Source organism: Pan troglodytes, chromosome Y (genome assembly GCF_028858775.2).
Source record: "Pan troglodytes isolate AG18354 chromosome Y, NHGRI_mPanTro3-v2.0_pri, whole genome shotgun sequence".
Taxonomy (NCBI): domain Eukaryota; kingdom Metazoa; phylum Chordata; class Mammalia; order Primates; family Hominidae; genus Pan; species Pan troglodytes.
In genome coordinates this window covers 27,542,290-27,556,228 of record NC_072422.2, presented here as the reverse complement: position 1 = coordinate 27,556,228, position 13,939 = coordinate 27,542,290, and the positions used below count along the sequence as shown (strand labels likewise).

Genomic DNA, 13,939 nt, shown 5'->3' with positions numbered 1-13,939 from the left:
ATTTTAAACCATTAGATACAAGCGACTTGCTCTATAAGGTGACAGAAATGATGAAAATTTAATCACATGTACAATGAAGCAACATTTTCTTAAAAATCTATTTCTGTAATAATTCTTACCATCTGATAAATTTTAGTTATTTCTTCATTTGGGCTAAAAACTAGTCCTAATGCCCCACATGCTGATGCCCAGATAATTTTCTGTATAGCTCTAATTACACAAATATCAGGCATATATCTTGAAGCCTGCAGAAAAGAAATAAATAATTAAAAGTGCTGGCAGAACATTAAAGTGAAAAATCAGGAAAACAAAATATTTCTCTTAGTGAAAGAAGTGGAAATGGAAGTAAAAGTAAACACGCATCAGACCTGCCTTTAAGGACCAAAGTTCCCTTGTTCCCATTTTTTTAATATCTTAACATTAAGTCAAAAAATATGGCTTCCCATATGAATGGAAGACACAGCAATACCCACCAAGTATGCTTCAGGTTCAAGTCTGATATGGCTTTATCCTATTTTTCATAAAATTTTAAAAATAACAACAGTCAAATTACTTAGCCATGCTATGCAGAGGTGTTCACCCAAGAGATATAAAAACGTATGTCCACAGAAGCACTATGACTTGATGAGTTACCTAAAAATTTTATTCACAACAGTCAAAACTAGACTGTTGTGAATAATCCAAATGTCCATCAACACACGAATGAATTAGCAACATGTGGAGTAACCATACATGGACTATTACCCAAAGTGAAATAAACTACACACATATATAACAACATGAATAACTTTCAAAATTTTGCTGATGGATATAAGCCAGACCCAAAAGAGTACAATGTATATGATTCCATTTATGTAAAATTTAAGAGAATAAACATCACAAGAAAACTTCTGGAGCCATTATAAACATCCTATTCCTTGCTTGTGTGAGCAGTTTAAACATATACCAAAACTTATTTGATCTAGTTTGTGCAATGTAAATTATAACTCAAAAAGCTTATTTAAAAATTTCAAAATTTCTAAAGCTCTAATATTAATATTATCAGCAGCTATCAGGTCAAATATAATTTTATGAAATTTTAAATAAATTGAGATAGAGACTAAAGTGTTTTGGGTCTACAATATTTAGCCTCAAATTCTCATAGCTTAATTTATTTACGTGTTAAGTAGAGATCATTCAAGCTCCCAGAACTGTCTAACTTTCATACTAACCTCATTAGATATTTCCTGAGCAAGAAGTATGGACTCACTTCTAAGTACGCACTCAGATGAGGGATTAGGAATGCTCTGAAGGGCACTTTGTAGCACCACTGCTTGATCATGAGTAACTTGGTTAATCTGAAAAAAGTGAATCATTTTACGTCAAATGAAAAAACTGTATATACCATAATCCCTAAAATTTTTACATTAAAAAAAATTTTACTCCTCATCCATCACCACTTCCTCGGCATGTTATTCCTTCACTTACCCCTGTGGAGTTTATGGGGGTTTGCATAAGAATTATTTCACATTGCCAACATTATGGAGCTGTCTTTCAAAGTGATAGACGTACAGAGGTGTTTACCCAAGAGATATAAAACCATATATCCACAGAAGCTCTACGATATGTTGATGAGTTTCCTAACAGTTTTACTCCCATCAGCCAAAACTAGAAACAATCCAAATGCCCATCAACAAACGAATTAACAAAATGTGGAATTACCATGCCTTGAATATCGAATATTACTCAAAGTGAAATAAACTACACACGTAGTAACACCCTGGAAACTCCAATTTGAGATGAATTCTATTATTTCTGCACTTGGGCTCATTTGCAGGGGATAAATGATACAACATGTCTCTGGGTAGAAACTTCTCCTGGTCCCCCTTTGCCACAGGTGACTAGGCCTACCATAATACAATGGAGAAAACTGAGGATACCATTAAACAGTCCTTTAAAATCTACAAACTTAGTCTTTAGGAAGCTACTTATTTTGCCCAAGGCTGATTATGCCACCTGCATTCTAATGCTCATTTCACAGACAGGCTAAAGGTTCTCACAGCTTAACCTATCATCCTCTCTACTGCTGTTATTTACACAGTAAAGTTTTATTTTATTTTCTTAAAATTTGAGACGGAGTCTCAATCTGTCACCCAGGCTGGAGTGCAGTGGTGAAATCTCGACTCACTACAACCTCTCCCTCCTGGGTTCAAGCAATTCTCCTGCCTCAGCCTCCCTAGTAACTGGGATTACAGGCACACATCACCACGCCCGGCTAATTTTTGTATTTTTAGGAGAGACAGGGTTTCGCCATGCTGACCAGGCTGGTCTTGGACTCTTGACCTCAAGTGATCTTCACCCCTAGGCCTCCCAAAATGCTGGGATTATAGGCATCAGCCACCACACCTGGCCTAAAGTTTAAAAAAAGTTTAAAAAGACCATATTAAAACAGATATTTTAAGAGATTCGAGAGCCTGGGGGAGGTGTTACTGCAATTGTCAGGCGGTCAAAGCGTTAAGACTGAACAAATCAAATACTTCCAGCCACTGTTTCCAACTTCAACCAACGAATTTTAAAATTTATCTGTTACGTACATATTATTTTCATTTTTCAATAAAGTTTTCACAAACAATTTGCCAAGTGATACTACATAAAATTTCACACACAAAAAAACTAGTATTGCAAAGGTGGTAAAAATATAGTTTCCAAGTCAGTGGCCTCACGGAATTAAAAATTTCAGCTGGCCGGGCGTGGTGGCTCATGCCTGTAATCCCAGCACTTTGGAAGGCCGAGGTGGGTGGATCACCTGAGGTTAGGAGTTTGAGACCAGCCTGCCCAGCATAGTGAAACCCGTCTCTAGTGAAAATACAAAAATTAGCCGCGTTTGGTGGCACGCGCCGGGAGTCCCAGCTACTTGGGAGGCTGGGGCAGGAGCATCACTTGAACCCAAGAGGCAGAGCTTGCAGTGAGCCAAGATGGCGCCACTGCACTCCAGCCTGGGTGACAGAGTGAGACTCCATCTCAAAAAAAAAAAAAAAAAAATCTCAGCTGACGGTTATCATTTTGGACCAAGCTACTTCATGGCTCCAGGTCTCAATTTTCACTTACTAAATAGAAAGTAATAGCAGAGGCTCAACAAATATAGCTGTCTTCGTGATTAAAGGAGATAAAGCATAGTGACTGGCATACAAGAAACAGCTCAATATATTTTGACCATTAATATCCAATAAATTTAGAAATTATGTGAGGTCTACATGCATCTTTAGCAATTATCTGTTTTATACTAGGTACTAAATACATACATAATATCAATTACTTGTTGAATAAAAAGTTACACAATACTTTAAAACTGCAAATTGAATTTTGCTAATCCAACTAGAGTTTTTCATGTCAGCAAAGTCTTGTGTCACTTGTTCTTACACCAAAATTGTGTTGTTAACATTACTGGTAATATATTAACTCTCTAATTCAACTCAGTAGCAAAAGAAGGATTAGGAGTGCCCCAAAATGCAAAAATAACTGTGTTTACTCTAATACTGGCAGAACCAAATATTCTCCATTCAAAACTTCTCCATGGAAAGGAATTATAGTAATTAAGGATTAATAAGTGTGGAATGTGTAGAAAGTACTACAACATCTTACTTAATAGCATAAAAAGCTTTTAAATCTACGAGAGAAACCCCTCAGAATTTTCTTTGCGTTTTCCAATTTCTCAAAAGGTAACATCTTGTACGTATTGTAGACAGTCGTACATTAAACATATTTTAAAGACTAATTTTCCTTGAGCTCCTTACCAGAATATGATTAGAGATTATTATGTATCTCTGTGTCCTTTGGTAGCACACTTCTTAAACATGCATACAGAAAGAAATATGTAAAAAGATACAAAAAATATCTTGTTTGTATTTCAGTAAACTCCCATAACAAGGACCATAATAAGAACCTTACCTTTTTTATGTAAATATGCATGAAGCCCACAATATAAAGCAATAAAACTTACTCAGGATGGAGACAGAGTTTGTAAATTAATATCTAAATTGACATGTACAAGACCACTTTCTTCTTTTTGTCCTTTTTTTGAATGAAACATTTCAAAAAATATATAAAAGCAGATAAAAGAATATAATACATCCTCAAATACCCATTATCTAGCTTCAATAATTATTAACAAATGTTTAAACTTGTTTCACTGACTGCGCAAGAAACAAACCCAGAATTATATTACCCCAGAATTATTTTGAAGCAAATCTCAGACATTTTATCTTAGGTCAATAATGACAGCATGACTCATACCCAAAATAAAATTAATCAGTCTAGAATATACAGATAATCCAGTCACTATCCAAATTTCCCTAATTAACACCTCTCATATATCTAAATGTAATAATCTGTATCCCTGAACCATTTTATCTTCAAGCAGTGATTAGTAAAACCATCCTTTATAACATAAGTGAGTGAACTCAATTTAGTTAGAACTGAATTCATCTTTTGCATCCAATCTAAGCACTTCTTGAGAACTGTTGGTGATGCTGCTCAAGGCTAACAGCAAAGGAGAAAGAGATTCACAGTTGTGGGAAGAGAGGTTTGCTGCATGGCAATTACATATTCTCCTTTATGACGAACTGTCTTTATGTATCTTTTTGGTATGACTTAACAAAAGATTCAGGTGAAGTTTTCATTACACTTTAAACAACTGAAAGTAAAAAATGATTTAAAGAGACTGGGAAGTTCACTCAAAGTAGGATACGCAATAGTCAATCTTTACATTTTTAATATAAATACAACTTAATCGAAAAAATCCCTAAGATAATATGCTATCTGTTGAATTATTTCCATCATCTACTTAAAAGACACAGAGTTTACATTTATTAAATAGTAAGGACTAAATATTTTTAAAAGTTTCTTAACATTTATTACCTGTGTTATGGGGTCTGTACCATCTACAACTGGCTGACAAGCTTCTGCTACAGCTTGAACATGGCCATAGCCAATCGCAGTTAACAACAGTTTGGCTATTTTAAGAGCATTTAAATAAGCACCCCTTCGAGTTTCCGTATCTGTATTTGGCAAGAAGTTATTTCTTATTAGCATACTCAGTACAAGAGGTAAGCCACCACTTTTCAAGAAGTGAACTTGAAAGTCAGAGGACCCATCAGTTAGAGGCACACCAGCAGGCATTAACAAGGTATAAACTACCTGGAATAAAAAAAAAAAAAGGAGAGTACATTAAAAGGGATTTTAAAAAAAAACTTAGTAACATCTATTTCTCCTCTGATCATTGGTAAGAAATTCGACTATTTAAAAAACTTTCTTTACAGTCTTATCAGTGTTCTTCACATTGCCATATAATATAAAAATTACATTTTTGCAAAGGCAAAAACCAACCTCTGTTAGGTATAGAACTTGGGAGGCAGAAGGACCAAAGAAAAGAGAGTCAAGGGGTGGACTAAGTTTGCCTTCTCCAAGTTTTGCATGGTCCAAACAAACAGCTCGTAATTTTTCTACAGCTGTTCTATCTGCAAAGGAAAAAGACACAGACTAAAATAAAATGTAACTCATGTGTTATTAATGTTTCACATTTGCCATTTCGAAGAGTATTATCTTAAATAAATAAAAATTATATCCACAAATCTCATTAAGCTGAGATCAAATCTTACAATATATAACTAGAACTGAACTGACTGATTAGTGATCAATCAGGACTCCTTAACTGCCAACACAAAATATGAAGGGAAGGGTTTCCTATCCAGAGAGTTCAGATCAATATATCCTCCTTCATCCACTGGAGACAGAAAGGAAAAAAAAAAAACCAAAACCAAAAACTGGAAAAAGAAATAATACAAGCATTGACTGCATATAATTGAATAATAAAACGACAAATTATCAATTAAAAATGGGCAAAGGATGTTAACAGACATTTCTTCAAAAATAGATAAACGGCTAGGAAGCAAACGAAAAATTGCTCAGCATCATTAGCCATCAAAGAAATGCAAACAAAACCATATTAACATCCCACTTCAACATCAGTAGAATCGATAACCAAATCAAAAAAACATTTAAGTAGTATTGGTGAAGACGAGGAGAAACTGTAACACTCCTACCTTACTGGGAGGATTGTAAAGTGGTACAGCCACTTTGGAAAAACTTGGTAGCTCTCAATAAGTTAAACATAGACTTACTGTCATCCAGCCATTTGAGTCCCAGATATACAACCCAGAGAATGCAAACATAAGCCCCCAACAAAACTTCTACACAAATATTCAAGGAAGTATGGTTCATGGTAGTCAAAAGCTGAAAACAACTTAACTGTCCATCAACAGATGAGGGGATCAACAAAATCTAGTATACACAAACCGCACTATATTATTCAGCCTTAAAAACAAAACAATTCTGCCACATGCTAAAACATGATGAACTTTGAGGACATTACTGAGCGAAACAAGCTGGTCACAAAAAGAAAAATACTGTATTATTTCATTTGCATGAGCTACGTAGAGCAGTAAAACTCAGAAAGAGAAAGTAGAATGATGACTTTGAGGGTAGGGGAGCAGGAAGAAATAGAAGAGTTGTTTTTAGTGGGTACTGAGTTTCAGCTTTGTAAGAAGAAAAAAATTCTGGAGACTGGTTGCACAACAATGTGAAAGCACTTATTACTAATGAACTATATAATTTAAAATGGTTAAGATGATAAACTGTATGGTAACTTTTCCACAATTTCTTTTAAAAAGTGAATTGCCTGATGGTAATAGTCAGAAGGCATGCAAGCCCAATTTGAGAAATATTGTACAAAACTGGTCTTTTTCAACAATGTCAATATCATCAAAGGTGCTGTAATTCCTGAAATTGATAAATTCTTCTGTGGTTATATAAGAGAATGTTCTTGTTCTAAGGAAACACACTGAGACAGTTAGGTAAAAACACAGGTTATGTGTAACTTCCTCTCCAAATGTTAGAAGAATTATATGGAGGAAAGAATGACACAGCAGGTGTGACAACCTTCTAACAGTTGCTGAATCTGGAAGTGTATATGGAAGCACTCTGTATTATTCATGATGACTTTAAAACTATTACAATGTCAAAAGTTGGTTATATTTTAATAGAAGAAAAAAAAGATTCAGTGGACAGGGGTGACCATGCAAAACAGAAGAAACCAAGCAAAACTCGGTACAGGCACTGGAGAAATAAGCTTGCTTGTTGTATAACAACACATTTCTGTAATACCAATTAGCTCATTTCCAATCGGCAAAGAGGGTCATAATATTAGTATAATGTGTAAGCTAAGCTTGGCAGATGGGATCCCTCATAGGCAAGAAGAGCCAGAGAGTAGTAGTATAACCTTCAGATAGAAAGAAAGAAACCATTAGCTTGAGTGCTACATACATAAAAGCTTTCAGCTCTACCTTAAGAAATTAAAAGGGAACACCTATTCCCTTGTAATCCTCTCAGACCACATCACCTGCTGATGCTTTTTATGTTCCACCTATATGGCAGTCCCTCTGTTTCAGAATATTCTATCATTCACTTGCTTTATCTCAATGCTGTTAAGCCAACAATTTCTCTTTTCATTTTGTGCATACTTAATATCTTCCAAAACAGGAGCTAGTCACACTGAGGCATCTACCTGGGCCACCCAAATTATACACAAAGTCAGTCACTCTTATTTCTAGTGGTACTCTGCTTAAATTGTATGTTGCATGGCAGCCTGGCATTAGAGGCTGAAGCCAGAGCTAAGTGAAGAAGAGGTTATCTACGCAAGGAAAAGGTTGGTAGAGAAGATAAATAATTGGTAACTATAGGATTAATCAAACAAGTAAATATATTAAAGAATAATACTCAGCCAGGTTTCTCACTCCTGGAGACAAAACTTTCATATAAGGAAAGAGAAAAGAAACAAAAAGAAGCTTGTGGAACTGAACTAAAATTGGAGGTAATGGTGTGATCTCATTCATAGATAGATAGATAGATAGATAGATAAGCCTGGCTTTATTGTGCTCTACTTCACTATCCTTTGCAGATACTGTGTTTTATACAAATTGAAGGCTTATGGTAACCCTGCATCCAACAAGCCTATTGGCACCATTTTTTCAATAGTTTGTGGTCATTTTGTGTCTTGTGTCACATTTTGGTAATTCTCACAGTATTTCAAAGTTTTTCATTATTATCATATCTGTTAGGTGATCTGTAACCAGCAGTCTTTGATGTTCCTATTGTAATTGTTTCAGGGCACAATAAATTGCACCAGTATATCACAGCAAACTTAATAAATGCTGTGTGCATTCTGACTGCTCCACTGACTGGTCTTTCCCCATCTGTCCTCCTTCTCAGGCCGCCCTATCCCTGATATACAATAATGCTTAAATTAGGCCAATTAATAACCCTACAATGTTCTAAGTGTTCTTGTGAAAGGAAGTCACACATCTCTCACTTTAAATTAAAAGCTAGTGATTAAGCTTAGTAAGAAAAGCATGCCAAAAGCTGAAATGGGCTGAGAGCTGGATCTCTTACACCAGTTAGCCAAGTTGTGAATGCAAAGGAAAAGTTCTTGAAGAAAATGAAGTGTTGCTCCACTACACATAGGAAAGATTAGAAAATGAAACAGAATTATTGAAAAGAAGAAGAAAGCTTTAGCTGTCTGGATAGATCAATAACAGCCATGCCTTCCATTAAAAGCCAAAGCCTAAACCAGAGTGAAGCTCTAACTTTCTCCAATTCTATAAAGGCTGAGAGAAAAGAAAGCTGCAGAAGAAAAGCTTAAAACTAGCAGAGGTTAGTTCATGAGGTTTAAGGGAAGAAGCGATCTCTAAAACATAAAAGTACAAGTTGAAGCACCAAGTGAAGCTACAGCAAGTTACCTAGAACATGGAGCTAAGATAATTGACGATGGTGTCTACAGTAAATGGATTTTCAGTACAGACAAAACAGCCTTGTAGCAGAAGAGGATTCCATCTAGACCTTTCTTAACTGTAAAGGAGAGATTAATGCCTGGCTTCCAGGCTTGATAAAACAGGCTGACTCTGTTGTTAGGGGCTAATGTCATGGGTAAATTTAATTTGAAGCCAATATTTATTTACCATTCCTGAAAATCCTAGGGTCCTTAAGAATTACGCGAAATCTACTTCGTCTGTGCCCTACAAGCAAAATAACAAAGCCTGGATGACACCACATCTGTTTACAGGATAGCCTATTGAATAGTGTAAGCCACTGTTGAGACCTACTATGCAGAAAAAAAGATTTTTTGAATGTATTACTGCTGATTGACAATGTATCTGGCAACCCAAGAGCTCTCATGGAGATGTATGTGGAAATGAATGGTGTTTTCATTGCTTGCTGACACAATGTCCATTATGCAGCCCATGGAGTAATTGTGAGTTTCACCTTATCACTTAAGAATAGCTGGGTGTGGTAGCTTACACCCATAATCTCAGAACTTGGGTAGGCCAAGGCAGGCAGATCACTTGATGCCAGGAGCTTAAGACCCAGCCTGGTCAAATTAAATATTTAAGACCCAGCCTGGTCAAAACAGTGAAACCCCATTCCTACAAAAGATATGATAAATTAGCTGCACGTGGTGGCACACACCTGTAATCCCAGCCACTCTGGAGGCTAAGGCAGGACAATCACTTGAACCTAAAGGGCGGAGATTGCAGTAAGCCAAGAGGGTACCACTGCAATCCAGCCTGGGTGACACAGTGAAACTGTCTCAAAAAGAAGCTTGTGGAACTGAACAAAGGATTACATTTTGTATGGCTATTGCTGCCATAGACAGTGATTCCTCTGTTGAATCTGGGCAAAGTATGTTGAAAGCCTTCTGGAAAGTATTTTCCCTTCTAGATGCCACTAAGAACATTCACGATTCATGGGAAAAGGTCAATATAACAACGTTACTGGGAGTTTGAAAGAAGTTGGATGACTTTGAGACATCAGTCGGGCAAGGAACTACAGATACAGTGGAAACAGCAAGAGAACTAGAATTAGAAGTGAAGCCTAAAGATGTGACTGAATTGCTGCCAATATCACAATAAAACTTTAACAGAGATGAACTTGCTTCATATGGCTGAGCAAATGAAGTGGTTTCTTGAGATGAAATCTACACTTGGAAAATATTATATGAATACTGTTGAGATGACAACACAGGATTTAGAATATTACACTACATAACCTTAGTTGATAAAGCAGGAGCAGAGTTTGAGAGGACTGACTCAAGTTTTGAAATAAGTTTTACTTGGGGTCAGATGCTATCAAATACTATCCCAAGCTACATGGGAATCTATCCAGAAAGGAGAGTCAATAGCAGAAAAGTTCACTGTTGTCTCCTTTTAAGAACACAGATGTCCCCCGCTTCAGCAACCATCACCCTGATCAGTTAGCAGCAGTTGATGTTGAAGCAAGACCCTTCAATGGCAAAAAGTTACAATTCGCTGAAGGCTCACAAGATAGTTACTATTTTTTAGCAATAATGTATTTTTAATTGCTGTATACCTTTTTAAAAAGATATAATGCCATTGCACATTTATAGTGTAAAAAACTTTTATGTGTATAGTGTATAAAACTTTTAGTTTTACACTAGTGTAAAAAACTTTTATGCACACCGGGATACAAAGAAACTTGTCCGACTTGATTTATTGAGAGGTACACTTTATTGTGGTGGTATGGTAATGGAAACCACAGTATCTCCAAGGCACATCTATAGACATATACATATGGTAGATTTTATTTGTATGTTAGAGAGTCCATATTTTATCTTCTATGGAACATTTTACACTAAAACAAATCAGTGATCAGGTAAATGGCCAATTTAGTCTTGGAGCTGGAAAATGGCTCATTTGTAGGCCAAGAAATACAAGCCATTTAATGACAGTACGTTCAAAATCAGATGCTATTTATACAAAAATACCAATTTCTCACAGCTGAAGAAACTACTCTTTCAACTAACAACATCTGTTGATTACTTAGTACACACAACAAACAACAAAAAAATCAAAGTACAACTACCATTCCAAGGCACTTCATCATTAGATTTCAGAACTAAAGAGTTAAAAACAAAGCTTCTAGACAGAAAGTTAAGACACAACAGGTTCAGTCCTCCCAGCAGCCAATATTGCCATGAAACTGCAGATGTTCTGCTTTCAGCTCTATGTTCAACCTACTCCAAGTAAAAAAATAGAAAAAAACAAAACAACCAAATAATAAACTACTGCATGTGGGAGAGTTTAGGTGCATTCAGAAAAGTAATGTCTTAACAAAAAAATCTTGTTTTCCATGTATCGATTTTTAGGAGGGTGTCCTTCGGCAAAATGAAGATTAACTCAAGAAAGAGGCAAGACCAAGGAGCACCAGAAGACCACCAAAGGAAAGGCTGTATACAGAAGTCCCAGAATGATAGCTGTGTCAAAGAGAACAAAGCACAAGGCAGCAGGAAGATGAAATGCTCCAAGAAAACATGATATAACAGATTTGACCACGTGAACAATTGTTTTAGGAAATTACTGGAAGGAGTATGAGAAAATTTAGTAATTAACACCAAGAAAACCAAGCAAATGATAAAGGCAATATTAAAATTTAGTATAATCATGTGTGAGTAACTTAGGAGATTGTAGTATTTTCACATTGTGTTAAAAATGTGAACAATGCATATAGATTTAAACAAAAACTGTGACATGACCAGAGAGTAAGGATGTGGTAATGCATAAGAAATACATTTTCACAAGTCAATACTTAATGTCTAAAACCTGACACACAAAAATAGCATGGGCATAGTGCTTAGAAAAAAAATGGTATATCCAGTAATGAAAGGTAAACCTTGAGGGCGAGTTTTCTTTGATAGATGGATGAGGTAGGAGACTGCTGTTCGTCACTGGGAGCCTTGAAAGAACCCTGACTTTCTGAAGTATTAGTTTTCTAGAAGTATTTCATGAAAATTAAATGCTCCTAAATATTTTCCCATCCTTGAAAATATTTTCATCAGCAACACTATGAAAGACACATGATCAACATTAGAGACTATTCCACAAAGTATATTAGATTTGCAAACAGAATTTGTTAATATTTTCTTTTTCATCCATCATGTAGTTATGAGCATCCTTTCTGTGGAATAGGGGGATGGATCATTTTCTTACCTGGTGGCATAAGTTTCATAAGTACTCTTGCTCCATCTCTAAGAGGTGGCATATTCAGGTTCCTACCTAAGTCTGCAACTTGCCAAAGGAAAGAGATGTATCTGGGATGCACTGACATTATCTAGAATACAGAATATACAAAATATTTGCCTGCAAATTGTGCTACAAAAAGTTTTCTGTTAATGAAAATTTATCCACTGTCTATCCTTCAAATAAGGTTTCTATTGGTCAATCACATTTCTGGATATACCATTTATACCACCCCAAATGACTATTTTTACATTGATAAATCCATTGATTCAACATGCAAATTTATACATTACATATTAAGCTTTCTAATATACTTTGAGTAATTTCATTGCAACAATTTTTCAATTTTTTTATAAACTGTAGTTTCACATAGTACTCAGATGCTGATTATACAAAAGGCACCTCACTCCCTCAGGAATTAAATTCCTAATCCAATTTTTTCAGAGACTTAAATCTCCCTAATGCTGAAGTGACTGGTATAATTGTAGGCATAATTTTTAAGAGGCTGAGGGAAAGGCTAAGAAAGGTAGAAGCTGCTGTTCCTTTACATATGAGATGTATTTCTAAGAATCATAGAAAGATAATACATCCTATTTTTCTTTAAAACTATCCTAAAAGACTGAAAATATAGTAGTACCTCCTAGAGCTATATATTTAATACCATACGTAAGCTGTAACAGATTAATTCTACCTACATAATTTTATTATAAATTCCTACAACTAAGAAATTCACTCAGAAGTTAACAGTTGACTATACTGTTGACATTTTGACCCATTTATGAATCTCTATAAATCTATGAAGCTCCTCAGAAAAAGAACTATTCTACACATTTCTTCATATTTTGAATAGAGAATTACTCACCACCCCAGGCAAACAACTTTCCACCTCTAGATTGGGACCATCATTGTAATGATTATGGTGGTTTCCAGGAGATGCAGTTGAGGAATCGGAAGAGCTATCAGGACTTGCTGGCATATTGGAATTTATTTGTGTAAGTTTGGCTGTAATTAGCTGAAAATAACAGTGTGTTTAGTAGCAAAGACAAGGCAAAACATTTCTACAAGTAATGGGAACTAGATACATTGAAAGGTTAAAATACATCTTAGGCTTTAATTTTAGAAATACATTTAAAAATTACTGTCTGACATAACCATTTAATTGTATTTCCTTTAAGTTCTGTGACATCTATCTTATTCAAGGTGATTATAATCTAGATACCAACACAGAAGTTTGTACATAATAGTTAGATGCCCAACAGACATTTACTAAATAATACGTTAATAATAAATGTTGAGGCTTACTAATATAGCCTCAACATTTAAGTTTCATGACTTATTTAAAAGCTGTATTTACTTACAGATTTATCTTTTAAGTTTAATTGTCCAATTAGCTTTCTGTCATCTTCAGAATCTATCAGCTCACCACCCACAAAAAGTTCAATTTTTGTGTGGGCTACATTGGCTTTAATACGATTAACAATACATCGCCGTACTGAACCAATTGTGTCATTCGTATGAGACCATATATCCAACTCATCAACCTGTCTGCCCTGGTTTGGAAACCGAACTATAAGAGAGAGGTGTTTGCCACGAAATGCTCTGAAAAATAAATAAGTAAATAAAAAGAATTAAAAAAAAAGAAAAAACCACAATGATATTCAGCAGACTGCTAAAAAAAACCCTGAAAATTTAATATTTTATTATTAAGTCAGAGGAGGACAGTTAAAACAACTTATTTTGTATTTAGGATCTTTAGAACACCATGCTTCTTTTAAACCGTGAACAAACATCACAATCTTGGAAATGTAATAATC

At 35.3% G+C, this 13,939-nt stretch overlaps 1 protein-coding gene across 1 annotated transcript in view; it reads right to left on the bottom strand.

The window, feature by feature from the left end:
* Positions 1-13,939, bottom strand: part of USP9Y (ubiquitin specific peptidase 9, Y-linked) — a 144,737-nt gene that overhangs the window by 68,053 nt on the left and 62,745 nt on the right. Inside the window, 7 exon segments of the mRNA NM_001009110.1 lie at positions 120-245; positions 1,212-1,337; positions 4,897-5,175; positions 5,365-5,495; positions 12,096-12,216; positions 12,988-13,137; positions 13,484-13,724. The gene's annotated coding sequence lies outside the window, so the exon portion shown is untranslated.